Raw genomic sequence first — 18,400 nt, forward strand, 5'->3', positions numbered from 1 at the left:
CGAATAAGCTTTAATTGTTCTTTCCGTGTTCATTCACACACAATTAGCAAAGCAAAGTGTAATAAGTCTAAACTAGGCAAAAGAGGATGTTTTGGGTTTCATTTACTTAGAAAGAAGAATAATGGATTTCACTTATTTCAAGTTGTGTTCTTTGGTGAAAATGCAACATTAGCCCAGAAATCGCAAAGTGTATGTAATGAGACCAAAATAACAAAACACCATCTTTTCGCTTCCATATGTGAAGAAATAAGACAAATAAGCTTTGATTGAGCTTATTTCAATTCGTGTGGTGTATTTTGGGTGTGCACTAGAATCACCTCCAATCAAATAAAAATGGTGTTTTCGGTTCCATCTGCATAAGAAGAAGTTGTGATTGGGTTTATTTCCCGTTGCTGTTTTTGGGTTTAGAATGCATTCACCCAAAAATCGCAGTTAAATGTTTGTTAGCAGCCCAAATCAATCATAGCTGCTTTGGTTCAATCTCAATCGAAAGAGCACGAAAAACTTTAATTGTTCTCTCCGTGGTCGTTCACACACAATTAGCAAAGCAAAGTGTAATAAGTCTAAACTAGGCAAAAGAGGATGTTTTGGGTTTCATTTACTTAGAAAGAAGAATAATGGATTTCACTTATTTCAAGTTGTGTTCTTTGGTGAAAATGCAACATTAGCCCAGAAATCGCAAAGTGTATGTAATGAGACCAAAAAAACAAAACACCGTCTTTTCGCTTCCATATGTGTAGAAAGAAGACAAATAAGCTTTGATTGAACATTTGAATATGCATGGTGCTTCTTGGGTGTGCACCAGAATCACACCTAACAAAATCAAAATGGTGTTTTCAGTTCCATCTGCATAAGAAGAAGATGATAAAGCTTTGATGGGGTTTATTTCCCGTTGCTGTTTTTGGGGTTAGAATGCATTCACCCAAAAATCGCAGTTAACTGTTTGTTAGCAGCCCAAATCAAGCATAGCTGCTTTGGTTCCATCTTTCCGTGTTCATTCACACACAATTAGCAAAGCAAAGTGTAATAAGTCTAAACTAGGCAAAAGAGGATGGTTTGGGTTTCATTTACTTAGAAAGAAGAATCTTGGATTTCACTTAATTCAAGTTGTGTTCTTTGGTGAAAATGCAACATTAGCCCAGGAATCGCAAAGTGTATGTAATGAGACGAAAATAACAAAACAACGTCTTTTCGCTTCCATATGTGAAGAAAGAAGACAAATAAGCTTTGATTGAGCTTATTTCAATTCGCAAGATGTTTTTTGGGTGTGCACTAGAATCACCTCCAACCAAAGCAAAAAGGAGGTTTGGGTTCCATCTGTAGATGGAAGAAAAAGAAGATGATAAAGCTTATTTCCAATTGTTGTTTTTGGCGTTAGAAAGCACACTCACCCCAAAATCAAACTGAAGTGTATATTATAAGCCAAAATCAAGTATAGGTGTTTTAGTTCCATCTCAATGAAAAGAGGACGAATAAACTTGGATTGTTTTATTCGGTGTTCACTCACCCACAAGTAGCAAAGCAAAGTGTAATAAGTCTAAACTAGGCAAAAGAGGATGGTTTGGGTTTCATCTACTTAGAAAGAAGAATCTTGGATTTCACTTATTTCAAGTTGTGTTCTTTGGTGAAAATGCAACATTAGCCCAGGAATCGCAAAGTGTATGTAATGAGACGAAAATAACAAGACACCGCCTTTTCGCTTCCATATGTGAAGAAAGAAGACAAATAAGCTTTGATTGAGCTTATTTCAATTCGTGTGGTGTTTTTTGGGTGTGCACTAAAATCACCTCCAATCAAAGAAAAATGGTGTTTTCGGTTCCATCTGCATAAGAAGAAGCTGTGATTGGGTTTATTTCCCGTTGCTGTTTTTGGGGTTAGAATGCATTCACCCAAAAATCGCAGTTAAATGTTTGTTAGCAGCCCAAATCAATCATAGCTGCTTTGGTTCCATCTCAATCGAAAGAGGACGAATAAACTTGGATTGTTTCATTCGGTGTTCACTCACCCACAAGTAGCAGAGCAAAGTGTAATAAGTCTAAACTAGGCAAAAGAGTATGTTTTGGGATTCATTTACTTAGAAAGAAGAATCTTGGATTTCACTTATTTCAAGTTGTGTTCTTTGGTGAAAATGCAACATCAAACTGAAGTATGCTTGTTTTGGGCTGCTAACAAATATTTAACTGCGATTTTTGACCAAAACACCTTTTTGCTTTGGTTGGAGGTGATTCTAGTGCACACCCAAAAAACATCTTTCGAATGGAAATAAGCTCAATCAAAGCTTATTTTTCTTCTTTCTTCACATATGGAAGCGAAAGGACGGTTTTGTTATTTTCGTCTCATTACATACACTTTGCAATTTCTGGGCTAACGTTGCATTTTCACCAAAGAACACAACTTGAAATAAGTGAAATCCAAGATTCTTCTTTCTAAGTAAATGAATCCCAAAACATCCTCTTTTGCCTAGTTTAGACTTATTACACTTTGCTCTGCTACTTGTGGGTGAGTGAACACCCAATGAAACAATCCACGTTTATTCGTCCTCTTTCGATTGAGATGGAACCAAAGCAGCTATGCTTGATTTGGGCTGATAACAAACATTTAACTGCGATTTTTGGGTGAATGCATTCTAACCCCAAAAACAGCAACGGAAAATAAACCCCATCACAGCTTTATCATCTTCTTCTTATGCAGATGGAACTGAAAACACCATTTTGATTTGGTTAGGGGTGATTCTGGTGCACACCCAAGAAGCACCATGCATATTCAAATAAGTTCAATCAAAGCTTATTTGTCTTCTTTCTACACATATGGAAGCGAAAAGACGGTGTTTTGTTTTTTTGGTCTCATTACATACACTTTGCAATTTCTGGGTTAATGTTGCATTAACACTAAAGAACACAATTTGAATCTTGGCGAAAGCCAAGATTCTTCTTTCTATGTAGTTGGAACCCAAAACATCCTCTTTTGCCTAGTTTAGACATTACACTTTGCTTTGCTATTTGTTTGTGAATGAACACGGAAAGAACAATTAAAGCTTATTCGTGCTCTTTCGATTGAGATGGAACCAAAACACCTATAATTGATTTGGGCTTATAACAAACATTTAACTGCCATTTTTGGTGAATGTGCATTCTAACCACTAAAACACCAATTTGATATAAGCCCACTCAGAGCTTTATCATCTTCTTTTTATGCAGATGGAACCCAAAACGCCATCTCTCTCGCTGCTCTACCTGGAGCTCCGGGCAGCTGAAGGGGAGATTGTGTGCGACTCCTCTCTGGAATGCTATAATTTGTGTTTTGTATGCCTGCTGCTATCTGTTAACCTTATGCAAATAAAGCATTGCTTATTCTTCATCCACTGGCGTGCTTATTGGCTCCAGATCCAGAAATAACCCTGCCCTTGACGGAACATATACAGTGCTTTTTTCTGGGGGGGGGGGGGGACGCAGGGGAATGCATAAAACATTTTGTGAATGTACGTTTGTCCATTTACTATATTTATTTTTCCCGGTTTGAACTATAAAATGGTTATTTTCTTGAGTCAAAATGAGAGTAGACCCAATCATTTTTTTAGAAAAGAAGCACTGCATATATACACACACATATACATATATCCATTTTATTTTTATATATTTATTATATATATACACACACACATATACATATATCCATTTTATTTTTATATATTTACAAACGGACACCTATATCTAGGTATGTATATTCTTGTATATATACTTCCGTGGCCCACCCCCACCATCCCTCCGCCACGGTGCACGAGAGGAAGGCCACTGGGGGAGAAAGGCAGGTGAGGGTGGGGCGGGGGGGCAGGGCTGCACTCTGGGGAGAGCGGGGTCGGGAGAGCAACGTCGCAGCGCCTCTTCCGCTCTTTCCCCTCCCCTTCCTGTGCTCATGCCTCTCCTCCGCTGGCACCTCCTTCCGGTAATCCTACCCTCGCCAAACATGGCGGCAGCACAGCCTCTTCCGCCCTTTACTCTCCCCTTCCTGTCCTCTTGCCTCTCCTCCAGTGGCACCTCCTTCCGGTAATCCTACCCTCGCCAAACATGGCGGCAGCACAGCCTCTTCCGCCCTTTCCCCTCCCCTTCCTGTCCTCTTGCCTCTCCTCCAGTGGCACCTCCTTCCGGTACCCCTGCCCTCGCCCAACATGGCGGCAGCACAGCCTCCTCCGCCCTCCCGAACAAGGAGTGCAGAAAAAGGTGAAACTGCCATGAAAAGGAGAGGAGGAGTGTGTGAGTGAGAGTGAGACAGGGAGCATCCTAGTAGAGATGGAAGGGGAACCCAAGGGTCATCTAGTCCAACCCTCTGCAAAGAAGCTCAGAGCTACAATTCCCAGGTCTTCTTTGGGAATTCTATGGGAAGTAAGAGTTTCTACATTCATGAGCATTCACTTAGAGTGCGCTCATGTTTTTACCTTTTATTGAAAGTGGCCACTAGTGACTTGGGTGGAGTATAAATAATAAAATTATATTGCTAATTTAACCCTAACCCTAAGTAATAAAATTAAATTTCTCCTTCTGCTGTTCTTCTCTTACCGTAACGCAACCCCAACTCTAACTCCTAATCCTATTCCAACTCAAACCCAACTCTCACTGTAACCCTCTGCTTCTTTATGATTTGTTTCTGTGTTTCTGGTGTTTTGGCTTGGTTATGTCATAAAATTGAAGAAATACCACCAGAAGCACAAAAACCAAGAAATATTCCCAAAATGAGGCAAAACCAGGAGACATGAAAACCAAGCCAAATCAATGGAAAAGAAACAATCTCACCCAAAACCGCAGAACCATTCAAAGTAAAAGAAGCAAAACAATTAAATGCAAAAAAAAAAGCAAAACCACCCCAAATTAAACAAACCAGCAGAAAACAAAAAAGAAGCAGTAAAGCCACCAATTACAAAGAAACTGGAAACCAGTTTTTAAAAAGCAAAATGCAATTTATGGGAGTCCAAAAGCACTTCAAGCAACAGAAATTAACCAACATAGCATACTAGTTTTCACTTAGTCTTGGGTTTCTGGTGAATGTGCTTTGTTTGCAGCTGGCTTCATTTCTTTTCCATTGGTTTAGCTTGTTTTTTGGACTTTTGCTTTATTGCTTCTTTTGAGAAGTTTTCTTGTTTTTGCATTCTGGTGGTGTCAGGGCCGCCCCTGAACCCCTGACAGGTGGTAATACTTTTGAATGCTTTGGGGGTTTCTGGTGAATCTGCTTTGTTTGGGATTAGTTGGCTTCTTTGCCAGTTTCCATTGATGTTGCTTTTACATGGTTCTTCTGCTTCTTTTCAGTAGGTTTTTGTGTTTTTAGTGGTTGACTTCATTGTTGGAATGGTCATTTCTGGTGGTTTTGCTTCATTTCTGGTGGTTTTCCTTTTATTCTTGGGATTATCAGATCTCATACAAATTAATATTCTCAAAGGTGCAAAACCCAAAAAACCTAGAAAGGAAGCAAACTCACCATCAATCCAGCACCCAATCTGTTATGTACTAACCTTGGGTCCTAGAATGCAACAACTGATTGGTCTTTTCCTGCAGGCCAATCAGGCTCCAAGAGGGAAGCAGAGTTAGCCAGTCAGACGGTACTCATTGTGTAAATAATGTATATAAAAGCATGAGGGGGGGGGGGCAATAAAGAGCATGAAATACATACAAGACTCTGAGTATATTTCACAATCGTAATTTATATAAAAGAATCTATGAAACGAAAACCACAGAAAAAATTCAACATAATCCCCAAAACAAACAAGAAACAACAGAAACAAACCACATCCACAAAAGATGAGAAAACCAATTGAATAGAACCACAAGAAACCCACACAGTAAACATCTCAGGGAAAAGCGAAATCACCCCAGGCACCATGCAAAACTAAGGTTTAACTGGCTTTGGGGTTTCTGCGCAATTTACTTTTTCCCTCTTGTTGGGGGTTTCTGATGGTATTTCTTCTGCTTCTCACATTTCTGCTTCTTTTCAATTGGTTTTGGGATTCTGGTGAATTTGGTAATGATTTGATTGAAGTCTCTGTCTGGCAATTTTCCTTTTTCATGAATTCCTTCCTTGTTGGGTTTCTGGTATCTCACTTTTGGTTTTCACATTTCTCTTAGTTTTGCTACGTTTCAGGTAGTTTGCTTACTTTTGGGAATTATCCAGTCTCATAAAAATGAAGTGTCAGAGCTGCCCGAGGTCCCAGCTCACAAAGGACCAACGCCAGTTCATTGTTATATAAAACAGTCTTTATTGAAGCTCAATTTCACTTTCACAGCCGCGGCGCGCAGCTCTACGTCTCAAACTCTAGACCGCTGAAGCTCCGTCTGAATCTCCTCCCCCCAGACACCAGTTTAAGACTCTAGCCTTGCTCCACCTCTTCCTTTGCTCTTTCCTCCTTTGGTTCCGCCTGTCCGCTGGGGTCTTGCCCTTCCTAGACTCTTCTGACGCTGAGTCCCCTGAGTCTTCCCCCTGCCTCCGGCGGGCTTTAGGACCTGGTTCCCAATCCGGGTTTTCTGCTGTCCTGTGCGCCTGTACATTCGAACTTGGCGCGCGCGCCCAGCCCGCCGCCTTCCTCCTGACCGTTACACTGCTCCTGTCACTGCTTCCCCCTTTGGGGAGGCTAGCTGGACCTGACGTCCCCTCCGTTCCCCCGCTCTCCGATAGAGGCGTGGTCAGCCCTGACTCATCTTCTCTCTCTGCTGGAGGAGATGCTGGCCCTGACACATGGGACTCTTCCCCCCCCCACTGCGCTCTGGTGGGGAAGCTGGTCCTGATCTCCCACTGCTGCTTTGGGAGTCTCCGCTGGCCCCTTGCTTCTGTTGCGTCTCCCCTGTGACCCCCCTTGCCCTGACCATAGGCGCTCCCTTCTTGGAATCTTCTGATTCGCTGGAGAGGCTCATGGAATCTCTCGGGTCACTGTCATTCTCCCCTCCACTGCCCTCAGATTCTTCCCCTTCGCTCTCCATTTCCTCTCTCCCCTGTGCCTCTGCTCCTGAGCCCCTGACATGAAGCAATATCATTAGAAGCTTAAAAAGCATGAAAAAAAACCCCAGGCACTAACCCTAACCCTGAACGTTCACCTATCCCCTGCCCTAGCCCTAACCCTAATCCTGACATTCTGGTCATCCATCTTGGGGATAACAATCTGGTGAGGTAAATTCAGTTGAGATCACTAAATATCTCCATCAGCTGTGCTTCCTCATCCCTGAGCTTATCATAGTTTGGTTTGGAATGTTGTAGAGGTGCTTATGGAGTGGGGGCAGCCTTCCTAAGAAGGTGGATGGGCAAGACACAAAGCTAATCATTCTACAACGATGTTTGTGTTTGAAAATGTGGGTGCTTATATCCCTCATGGCAGAATTATGTTCTGTGCCCAACAGTTGTATAGACCTGGTGGTATGCATCTTTCTGATTTGGGTTGGGTTCTTAAGGATCTGCAAAGAGCTCTGTTTGAGCACTTGTGTGTTTGTGGGTAGAGGTGAACAAGCACACCTGCCCAGACAATTTGATTTGGTTACATTGGTCGAATCTGACTAGTTTTGCCGATCCTCAAGTTGTTATATTTAATAAATACAACCTATTTATCCACTTTTGGTTGTCTTGACTCTTCCTCCTGATGTGCTAGGAACCACTCCGTTTGGGGGGCACTGCAAAACATGCGGTTTTTACTGCAAACATTTTGCCAGACTTTGGCCTTGATTTGGAGTGAATCAGGCGATGTTGGGTTTTGGGGTGACCTTATGACCCCTGTCACTTACTTGGTTTGTCGGGCAAAATGCTAAAAAAATTCTACAATGTCTGGCAAAATGCTACAAGACTTTTGCCAGACTTTGGCACCAGTTTGGAGTGAACCGGACAATGATGGGTTTTTGATATTAATTATGAACCCCGGTTTGATGTATCAATTACTCTGTTTATGGGGTGTTACAAAATGTGGGGGGTTTGCTGCAAAACTTTTACCAAACATTAGTTTTGATGGGATCCCAGATTTGGGGGTTTGTAGTTAAATGAAGCATTCTTTCAGTGCTGCTCGGGAAATGTGCAGTTTCCGTCAGATCAAACTAATACTACTGGATAAAATTATATGGTTGTTGATTATCAGACAGTTCTCCCATTTATCAAGGAAAACGTCTGTTATGGGTGGCTTTTGCTTGGTGTGTGTGACTGTTGACAGACAGATTTGAAAAGGAACACAGCTTCCTCTGTTTGTCTCGCAGTAACTTACTGGCCTTTTTGATTATGCAGTCGGCTCGCCCAACACTTCCAGTTGGATTCCGAGGACAGGAAATGATTCTGCTAAAGGCTTTCTGTGAATATACCGGTAATTCCAGTTGATTTGATTTAATGGTCACATAAAGGCACTTTCTTTGGTTATAAAATGATGTTGTGAGTCTTATATCTGAGCAGTCAATAAACTCCCTCCCCCACAGAAACGCTTGTCTTCTTCTTCTGCTTGGCATCCATACAGTACTTACATGTTTGTTTAAAGAAAGACTAACCCCACCCCGAACCCCACCTCCAGCTTTCATCTTATTATTCTAGTGACTAGTCAGTGTTCATAGCAACACTTGCTTTTGTTCCTAGACAAACTGCCCTGAAAGACAGTTACTATGAACTACATGTGTCTTCTTGATATATAAGGTTGTTGCTAGTTTCTGAAAAACACTTCTTTATCTTTCAACAAGAAATAAATGAATAGGAGGCTGCTCTAAGGAAGAAGTGTGATTGCATCTGGAATATCAGACTCTCTGTATTTTTATTTATTTACTTGATTTAGGGGTGGCCACTTCACCCCCTGGCTATGCCCATGTCCCCAACTAACTGAGCTTCTTGGGATCATCCTGCCATGCTGTTAGCTACTACATTATCCTGCACTTTACAGAACCTTCCTTAAAGAATAAAAAACTGAGGCAAATTTCCAGTCTAAACAGGCTACACAAAAAGAAACAGCAGCGATTCTTTATGTTTGACTTGTGCTTGAGCGCCTGATATCTCAGAAAATCAACATCAGTGTTGGGGTGGGTGGGTCAGGGCATTTCCAAAATGTTATGATAGATGGAGCCATGGATGTGGCCAAGGGGGGCCAACTAAATAAAAATACATAGCTAACTGAGGTTCTGACCCCCTAACAAAAGGCCTGCCTCCACTAACAAAAATCCTGGCTACGCCCATGGATGAAGCCAACTACAGTAACTCTGGTTTTGTCCCCACCCAGAAGTGTAGCATGTGTGGGCCGTGGGGGCACAAATTTGTGTCAGGGGCACAAACAGGTGCCCCCACAGCAGGCTCCCTCATTGGTGCCTGGCTCCACGTGAGAAGGAGCTGACCTAAGCTGCAGTGCTTCTGCTGGCCACAGCTCTGTCCTTAGGTTAGGCCTGACCCAAGGAAGAGAGCAGGAGGGTGGGTGGCTGCAGTGCACCTCGCTCCCAGTCACAGCAGCAGCTCCGCCTCCGGGTCGCTTCTGACCTGGCGCACTCAAGGAGCCTGAGCAGCAGCTTCCCTGTCCCTCTCCTCCCCTGGACAGGGGCATGTGGGGCATGCCCCTCCCCCCTCGTTGAGTTCTGCAAAGGCAGCCCTGAGACTGAGGAGGAAGGAGCTCACTGCTCATGCCAACCCTAGAGAGGATGTAAGAAAGAAGCAGGCTGTTGGAGGACAGCCAAGAAACAATTGAGCTTGGTGGAGCAGTGCCCCAGTCCCCCTTAAGGACGAGCCTCCACTGACAGGGAGCAAGAAGGAATTTGAAATGGGGAACTACAATATTGGCATGGGAACTACAATAGCTCAATGTTGCAATTTGTCTACCCTACTTAATATTTACCATTAAGGAAAGTATAAAGTCATGGAGTAAATCCTTTCAGGTTGTTGATGTGAAGCAGCAGACCTCAATCTGATACTGCAAATGTTATAGAATTATTGAATATTCAGAAGTATACCTCTCCACCACTCCTTAGTCAGGCTAGTTTTGGGCATTTATGGCAAGATTATCCCAAGTGGAAAGGAATAATGTATTTTCACTGTTATGTATTCAGTGGTCTGTCTTTGCTTCCCATTGTCTCAGGAATTGGGTAATTACCATCTCAAAGGAATGGCCAGACTACCAGGAAAGGCAATCAGATAAGGCATTATCAGATAACCTGGCAGACAGGAAAAACAACATTCAAATTTCTATTGTAGAAATTTTCCTTTTCTGTGATGTAGGTATGATGTTTGTGGGGGTGGTCTTGAGCTCCAGGGCAGGGAATTTCAAAATGGCAAGCACACATTGTTTGCGGTCCTCCTCCTCTCTCCTGCGTGTGGGTGGAGCACCCTGTTGCAACAGTTTAATAAAGATCAGGCTTACTAGCTGCTTTGCTTCTCAATATTCTCTGGTTGGCCTCTGTTATTTTCTCCTCCCGATGGAGAACCTACAAGGTTCTCCAATACATAAAGGAATAAGGGCAGATTTTGTTTACAACAACACAAAGCCATCTGAAACTGTCAAATAAACTGCAAGAGCAGCAATGGAAAATTGCTTTCACACACTAAAAGTTCCCTGCAACTAGAAAGCCAGCAAAGCAGGGGAAAGGCTAGCTTTTTTAATTGACAAGTACCTTCTCTATGATGTGCTAGGCTTTGGTTTTTACGCATAGAAGTGTTATTCCTCACCTGTAGCTTGAGGTAGTATGGTCCATTTGGCCACCTCATTCTGCTGCATATGGAGAGTGCTGGAATTTTTAATTCTTAAGGAAACATTGTGTCTATTTTTCCCACATGAGATGTTTCTTTACTTATATCAATAATGTTATGAAAGACTTGTAGCATGCTTCAAGCTGATTAGCACTTGGTGGCTGTGAAGCTTTAAATACAAAACAGACACATAGTGAAAAGATTTCTACACACTGAATTTTTTATTTATTTCACAGAGCAATTGCTTTCAGCTTTGCAGAGGAGCCCGTAGTATCCAAACTACAGTACTTCCGTGAGAGCTGTGAAGCAGAGCTCCCTCCACTGGCTCTGCAGTGACAGGACAGCTCCCTCGGGCCTCCTCTCCCCACAACTGTTATCTGGGGCAGCCATCAGTGGGAGAGCTTTGCTGGAGGTCCAGCTCCTGAACTGTGCCAGCTGGTCAACATAGGAACAACTGTTTAGTGATTTGTGACTGAGATTTGATATTCCTCTTCCCTCCCTGCCCCCTTTGCCTGTGGGTAGGGACCATCTTGCTTTGATTGCATTTAAGTTGTCTGGTGGCCTTGTTGGCTGAACAGCGAGGCACAAATGTTCCAAATAAATAAATCTCTATACACAGTATAGAAAATTAGTGATCTTTGTAATGTGTGATTTTGTAGTACTACTTTGTAGTAGGGTGGCCAGATACCACATAGTATTTGAGCAAGAACAGAAGACCAAATAAGTGAATAAGGCTAAAACCGGAGTGGGGGGTTGGGGGTGCAAATGTGATTTACAAATCATAGAATCATAGAGTTGGAAGAGACCAACAAGGGCCATCGAGTCCAACCCCCTGCCAAGCAGGAAACACCATCAGAGCACTCCTGACATATGGTTGTCAAGCCTCTGCTTAAAGACCTCCAAAGAAGGAGACTCCACCACACTCCTTGGCAGCAAATTCCACTGTCGAACAGCTCTTACTGTCAGGAAGTTCTTCCTAATGTTTAGGTGGAATCTTCTTTCTTGTAGTTTGAATCCATTGCTCCGTGTCTGCTTCTCTGGAGCAGCAGAAAACAACCTTTCTCCCTCCTCTATATGACATCCTTTTATATATTTGAACATGGCTATCATATCACCCCTTAACCTCCTCTTCTCCAGGCTAAACATGCCCAGCTCCCTTAGCCGTTCCTCATAAGGCATTGTTTCCAGGCCTTTGACCATTTCGGTTGCCCTCCTCTGGACACGTTCCAGTTTGTCAGTGTCCTTCTTGAACTGTGGTGCCCAGAACTGGACACAGTACTCCAGGTAAGGTCTGACCAGAGCAGAATACAGTGGCACTATTACTTCCCTTGATCTAGATGCTATACTCCTATTGATGCAGCCCAGAATTGCATTGGCTTTTTTAGCTGCCGCGTCACACTGTTGGCTCATGTCAAGTTTGTGGTCAACCAAGACTCCTAGATCCTTTTCACATGTACTGCTCTCAAGCCAGGTGTCCCCCATCTTGTATTTGTGCCTCTCATTTTTTTTGCCCAAGTGCAATACTTTACATTTCTCCCTGTTAAAGTTCATCTTGTTTGTTTTGGCCCAGTTCTCTAATCTGTCAAGGTCGTTTTGAAGTGTGATCCTGTCCTCTGGGGTGTTGGCCACCCCTCCCAGTTTGGTGTCATCTGCAAATTTGATCAGGATGCCCTTGAGTCCATCATCCAAGTCGTTGATAAAGATATTGAATAAGACCGGGCCCAAGACAGAACCCTGTGGCACCCCACTAGTCACTCTTCTCCAGGATGAAGAGAAACCATTGATGAGCACCCTTTGGGTTCGTTCGGTCAGTCAGCCAGTTACAAATCTACTGAGTGGTAGCATAGTCAAGACCGCATTTTACCAGCTTCTCTACAAGAATATAATGGGGCACCTTGTCGAATGCCTTGCGTCAAGGCATCAAGGTAGGCTACATCCACTGCGTTCCCTTCATCTACCAGGCTTGTAATTCTGTCAAAAAATGAGATCAGGTTAGTCTGACATGACTTATTTTTCAGAAATCCATGCTGACTATTGGTGATCACAGCATTCCTTTCTAGGTGCTCACAGACTGTTTGCTTAATGATCTGCTCCCGAATCTTCCCTGGTATTGATGTCAGACTGACTGGGTGATAATTATTTGGGTCCTCTCTTTTCCCCTTTTTGAAAATAGGGACAACATTTGCCCTCCTCCAGTCTGCCGGGACATCGCCTGTTCTCCAGGTATTCTCAAAGATGATTGCCAGTGGTTCTGAGATCACATCTGCCAGTTCTTTTAATACTCTTGGATGCAGTTCATCTGGCCCTGGAGACTTGAATACATCTAAACTAGTTATTCTGGGCTGTGTTTCCTCGGCTGAATCATTTGCTCCAAATTCTTCAGGTCGGGCATTGTTTTCTTTATCGGAGAAGATTGAGGCAAAGAAGGCATTGAGGAGTTCAGCCCTTTCTGTGTCCCCTGTTTGCATTTCACCATCTTCTCCTCTGAGTGACCCCACTGTTTCTTTGTTCTTCCTTTTGCTACGGACATACCCATAATAGCCTTTTTTGTTGCTTTTAACCTCTCTAGCAAGCCTGAGTTCATTCTGTGCTTTAGCTTTTCTGACTTTCTGTCTACATGTGCTGGCTATTTGTTTGAATTCCTCTTTGGTCGTTTGCCCCTTTTCCATTTTTTGTACACATCCTTTTTTAATCTTAACTCAGTTAAAAGTTCTTTAGATAGCCACCCTGGCTTCTTTAGGCACCTTCCATGTTTCCGTCTCATTGGTATTGCCTGAAGTTGTGCTTTTACTATCTCCCTCTTAACAGACTCCCAGCCATCATGAACTCCCTTTCCTTTTAGTATTACAGTCCATGGGATCTCACCCAGCACTTCCCTAAGTTTTATGAAGTCGGCTTTCTTAAAGTCAAGAAATTGAGTCCTAGTATGCTTGGCTCCTCCTTTCCGCTGTATAGTAAACTTCAGAAGAGCATGATCACTCGTGCCTAATGATCCTTCCACTTCTACCCCACTAACCAGGTCATCAACATTGGTTAGGACCAGATCTAAAATGGCTGTTCCTCTTGTTGCTTCTCCCACTTTCTGGACAATGAAGTTGTCTGCAAGGCCAGTGAGGAATCTGTTTGACCGTATGCTCTTGGCTGAGTTTGACATCCAACAAATATCCGGGTAATTGAAGTCCCCCATTACTACTATCTCCCTTCCTTTTGCATGCTTGGCCATCTGTTCCAGGAAGGCATCATCTATGTCCTCCGTTTGGCTTGGGGATCTATAGTAAACTCCCACAATGAGGTCTCTGTTATAGAAATAGATTGTATCCCTCCATTATTACATTCCAATCGTGGGACTTATCCCACCAGGTTTCAGTGATTCCTATTATGTCATATTTAGTTTGCTGTACCAAGAGCTCAAGCTCATCTTGTTTATTTCCCATGCTTTGCGCATTAGTGTACAGACATTGAAGTCCATTAATCATTCCCCCGTGTCTCTTATTTAAGGATTTTTTCCTCCCACCACTAGGTCTGCGTGCTGTTTGCTCCATTTGGTCTATGACATTTGGATGATCATCTTCATCAATTGATAGACTCCTACCTTCAGGAGCACTGTCTCCCTCCCCCACATTAGTCAGTTTAAAGCCCTCCTGATGAGGTTTCTGAGATTTTTGGCAAAAACATTCCTCCCAACCGTTGTGAGGTGCAGCCCATCGCTTGCCAGAAGTCCATCTTCAAGAAACTGCAGTCCGTGATCTAAGAATCCAAACCGTTCCTGTTTACACCATTTGCGAAGCCAGCTGTTCACTTCCACTATTTTCCCCTCTCTCCCTGGGCCACGTCGTTCAACTGGGAGGACAGATGAGATGACAATTTGTGCATTTAATTGCTTCAATTTCCTGCTCAGAGCCTTGTAGTCTCTTTTGATCTTCTGGAGGCTATTGCTTGCAGTGTCATTGGTTCCCACATGAACCATGAGGAAGAGGTATTTGTCAGTGGGTTTTATGATTCCTTGCAGTCGTTCAGTTACATCTTGGATCTTAGCCCCAGGGAGACAGCACACCTCCTAAGACATCTTGTCAGGCCCACGGACCACTGCTTCTGTTCCCCTCAGTAGGGAATCCCCTATCACCACTACACGCCTCCTCTTAGGTTTAGTCGGGGTTCTTGCGTGAGCTGTCCGTTCCAAGGTCGCCTGCACATTCCCGGAGGACTGACTTTGCTGCTCGTCTTTGAGAGATCCTCAAATGGAGTCTGTTCTTCGTCTTCCATGCTAGGGGAGAGGACTTCAAAGCGATTGTGTATTTCTAAACAATCAGAGCGAACCCTGGGCCTCCTACTTCTTTGAGTCACGTTTCTCCATATATCTGGCACCTGTGTTGGTGAACTAGCCTCCTTCTCAGGGGTGTCCCCTGTCTCCTCCTTGGTGGAGACGGTGTTCTCTGTTGCTTCCAAGAAGAGCTGCAGCTCTCTAATTTTTTGGAGCGTAGCTACATGTTCCTCCAGTTGCTGGACTTTGTCTTCTAAGAGGGCAATCAACATACAATTGCTGCAGGTAAAGCTGCCTGCAGCCTTTGGCAAGATGGCAAACATTGTGCAGGAACCGCAGGCGACTGCAGCTGTTCCCTCACCCTCCATCTTGAAAACGTGTCGTTGGGGGTGGCTACAGTGGTCCTCCATCTTAAAAAGCGTGAAGACAGGACAAATAACCCCCCCAAAAAACCTAGGTCTCCCCCAACAAACGTTTGAGACTAGCTCCCCTAAATCTAAAAGATGGATCAAACTGCGTGCACCGCCAGGCGCACGCCGCTGCCCTGCAAGCTCTCATAAGCTCCTGCCACAGCTAATCACCTGACTCAACAGAAACCCTGCCCCCTCTGACCTTTGCACAGGGAGAGCAGCTAATCAGCCACAAACACACACACAAGAAAACCCTTATGTGCTATAAGAAATTATGTGCTATAAGAAACCAAGAAGCCTCCTGCTGGGTCAGACCAAAAGCCAAGAGCCTTTCTTCCTCCAGTACCCAATCAGATGCCTCCAGGAAAGCCAGCAACAGCCCTCCCCAATTGTTGCTCCCCAGCAACTAGAATTCAGAGACATACTGCCTTTGTACAAGGATCTATCACTTCTCCTTTGGGCAGACCACTCCTCCATGATTTTGTCTGATTCCTCTATAAGCCAGTGACCATGAGCACATCCTGTGGCTTTTTAGTACCATGCTTTCATTATGCATAGCATGAATAAATACTTTGTCCTATTCTGCTGCCCACTTATTCCAATCCAAATTGTACATTTTAAAAACTTCTCTATAAGTTAAGAATGTACATGATTTGCAGTGCATGTTTACTCAGGAGTAAAACTTAAGTTTAGTAGGACTTGCCTAGGAGTGTATATAAGACGACAGCCATATTCTGCTTTTGTTGGTCATGGGGAAATGCGCTGAACTATTGATTCTATATGGATGCTTCAGTTGCGAATCCTGCACTGCACTACATGACCCTTGGGGTGCCTTCCAACTCTATGATTCTATGAGTCCCTCCCCATGGTTGCTGACCCACTTTCTGGTGCCTGAGATTTCATCAGTTATTTTGCACACACTTTGAAGGCTCTTCTTTTACTAGAATCCTTTTGTTGAAATGAAACCTGAGGTTACCCAGATGCTGAATTCTACATCCACCCTCTAAATTTTGATGGCTTTTCCTTCACTTGCCCCACCTAAGTCACGCTTGGTCCCAGACAAAAACAAAACTTTATGGTCCAATACTGTGGTGAAATTTATCAGTGTGAATTGTTTTCTTCATTTTTTGGGAACAGATGTGGTGAAGCAGTGGGGGGAAATAAGTGCCTGCTTACTGCTGACCAAAGGGAATATCAACAAGAATTGAAAAAGAACTACAAGAAGTTGAAAGAGAACCTCAGACCAATGATTGAGAGGAAGATCCCAGAGCTGTGTAAACCTATTGTGAAAGTTAACAGTATTTCAAGGTATAAGAATAGCCCTTTCCCCCACATGCCCAATAAGCATAGCAAAATACAACATAGGATGGGGGGGGGGGAAGCAATATGGTTCACTCCAGATGATCAGCCTCAGTTATCATGGCCAATGGTCATTTTCTTATTTATTTTAGGGGCTTATTCTAGTTTTAGGAAATATGAAAATCTGCCTCCACAGAACAGTTAAGAGCAGCTTCATGAAAAGGAGCTATCTACTTGCAGTGGATCAAATACTAGAGGATATGCAAATGTTGTTTGAAGTCGAAAGATTTCCCTTCTTTCTGTACTCAACAATCACATCTTCTAAGGGAGGGGATATTGAAACTACTTGCAGAAAAACTGATATTTTATTATAAATTGACATGGATATTTGCACGCACAGAGAAAACAGCTTTGTGTTTTCTCTAAATTCTAAAGGCCAGTTCACAATATTGCATTGTCAACACAATGTTCCCTCTATGTATGTATGTATGTATGTATGGGTATCTATGAAACTTCATCTGTGGATGTTTGACCATACCAAGCTCAAGGAAATGTTCCTGAATGCAACCCAAAGCCCCTTCTGCGCAATCATGAATTTGCATCAATGTTACATATAAGCACATTCACCAAGCAGCAGATACGAACAGTTAACCAAAACAAATCAACCCATTTTTTAAGCACATTTCTATTGCATTTATTGTGATAAGAAACTTACAGACATTTGTATCTAGATTCCAACTTATATAAAATTATTGTTGTTTGAATGGGAATAATCTTATTGCTTGATGGAAAGTACTGCAATGGATCTGGTAATAACTTTTCTCATGGAAGTGGATGCCATTATGCTTTTTAACAAGTAAGATAAATTTGCAGGAGGATAAAGCAATTGTCAGGGGTTCAGGAGCAGAGGCAAGGGCAAGGGAGGAAACAGAGAGCGAAGGGGAGGAGGCAGAAGAAAAGATGAGTGATGACGACGACCCGAGATCTCCGAGTCTTTCCAGTGAATCGGAGGATTCACAGAAAGGAGCACCAGTGGCCAGGGCAAGGGGGGAGTTTAGGGGGGCACCCCAGGAAGATAGAGCCAGAGGGGACTCAGAGGAGAGCAGTTGGAGATCGGGACCAGCGTCACCGCCAGAGAACAGGGAAGAGGAAGGGAGCCAGGGGGCAAGCGCTGGCAGCTCACAACAGGAGGGAGGGCACGAGTCAGGAGTGGCCACACCTCCATCTGGGAGCGAAGAGACGGTTAGACGGAAGGTGGAAGGTTGGGCGCGCGCGCCAAGTTCAAATGCACAGGAAGGCGGCGCAGTAGGCAGCCCGGAAAGGGAGCCAGGTCCTAAAGCCTGGCGCAAGGAGACAGGAGGGTCCGGGGGGTCAGCGTCAGAAGAATCCCGGAAGGAAGAGACCCAGGGGGGCAGAGGGACCCAGAGAAGAACAGTCAGGCGGAAAAGGTGGAGCAGGGCTAGGATATTAAGTTGGTGTACGAGGGGCGGAGATTCAGACGGAGCTTCGCCGGTCTAGCTACTAGACGTAGAGTTGCACGCAGCAGCTTGAGAATGGAAACTGTAACTCAATAAAGACTTTTACTTAATGACCGTTGGCTAGCGTGATCCTCTGTGAGCTAGGATCTTGAAGCAACCCTGACAGTAAGCTCCGTCTCTAGAATTGTGGGCATCTCCAGCCTCGAGGAGAGGAGAGAAGCAGGTGCCTACTAGCGAGCTCACGAACGGCAGCCGACATGACGGCTGAACAGCAGATAGCGGAACTCAGAGAA

At 43.8% G+C, this 18,400-nt stretch overlaps 1 long non-coding RNA gene across 2 annotated transcripts; it reads left to right on the forward strand.

Moving 5' to 3' along the window:
• The first annotated feature begins 4,132 nt into the window (after window positions 1-4,132).
• LOC144328086 (uncharacterized) lies at window positions 4,133-11,292 on the forward strand. Of its 2 annotated transcripts, none has more exons than XR_013393345.1 (2): window positions 4,133-4,217; window positions 10,896-11,292. It is a non-coding gene; the product is annotated as an uncharacterized LOC144328086 (long non-coding RNA). The 2 variants fall into 2 exon arrangements; XR_013393344.1 differs by lacking the exon at window positions 4,133-4,217 and adding an exon at window positions 7,401-8,314.
• Window positions 11,293-18,400: the final 7,108 nt, after the last annotated feature.

The sequence above is a fragment of the Podarcis muralis genome, chromosome 6, assembly GCF_964188315.1.
Source record: "Podarcis muralis chromosome 6, rPodMur119.hap1.1, whole genome shotgun sequence".
Classification (NCBI taxonomy): Eukaryota; Metazoa; Chordata; class Lepidosauria; order Squamata; family Lacertidae; genus Podarcis; species Podarcis muralis.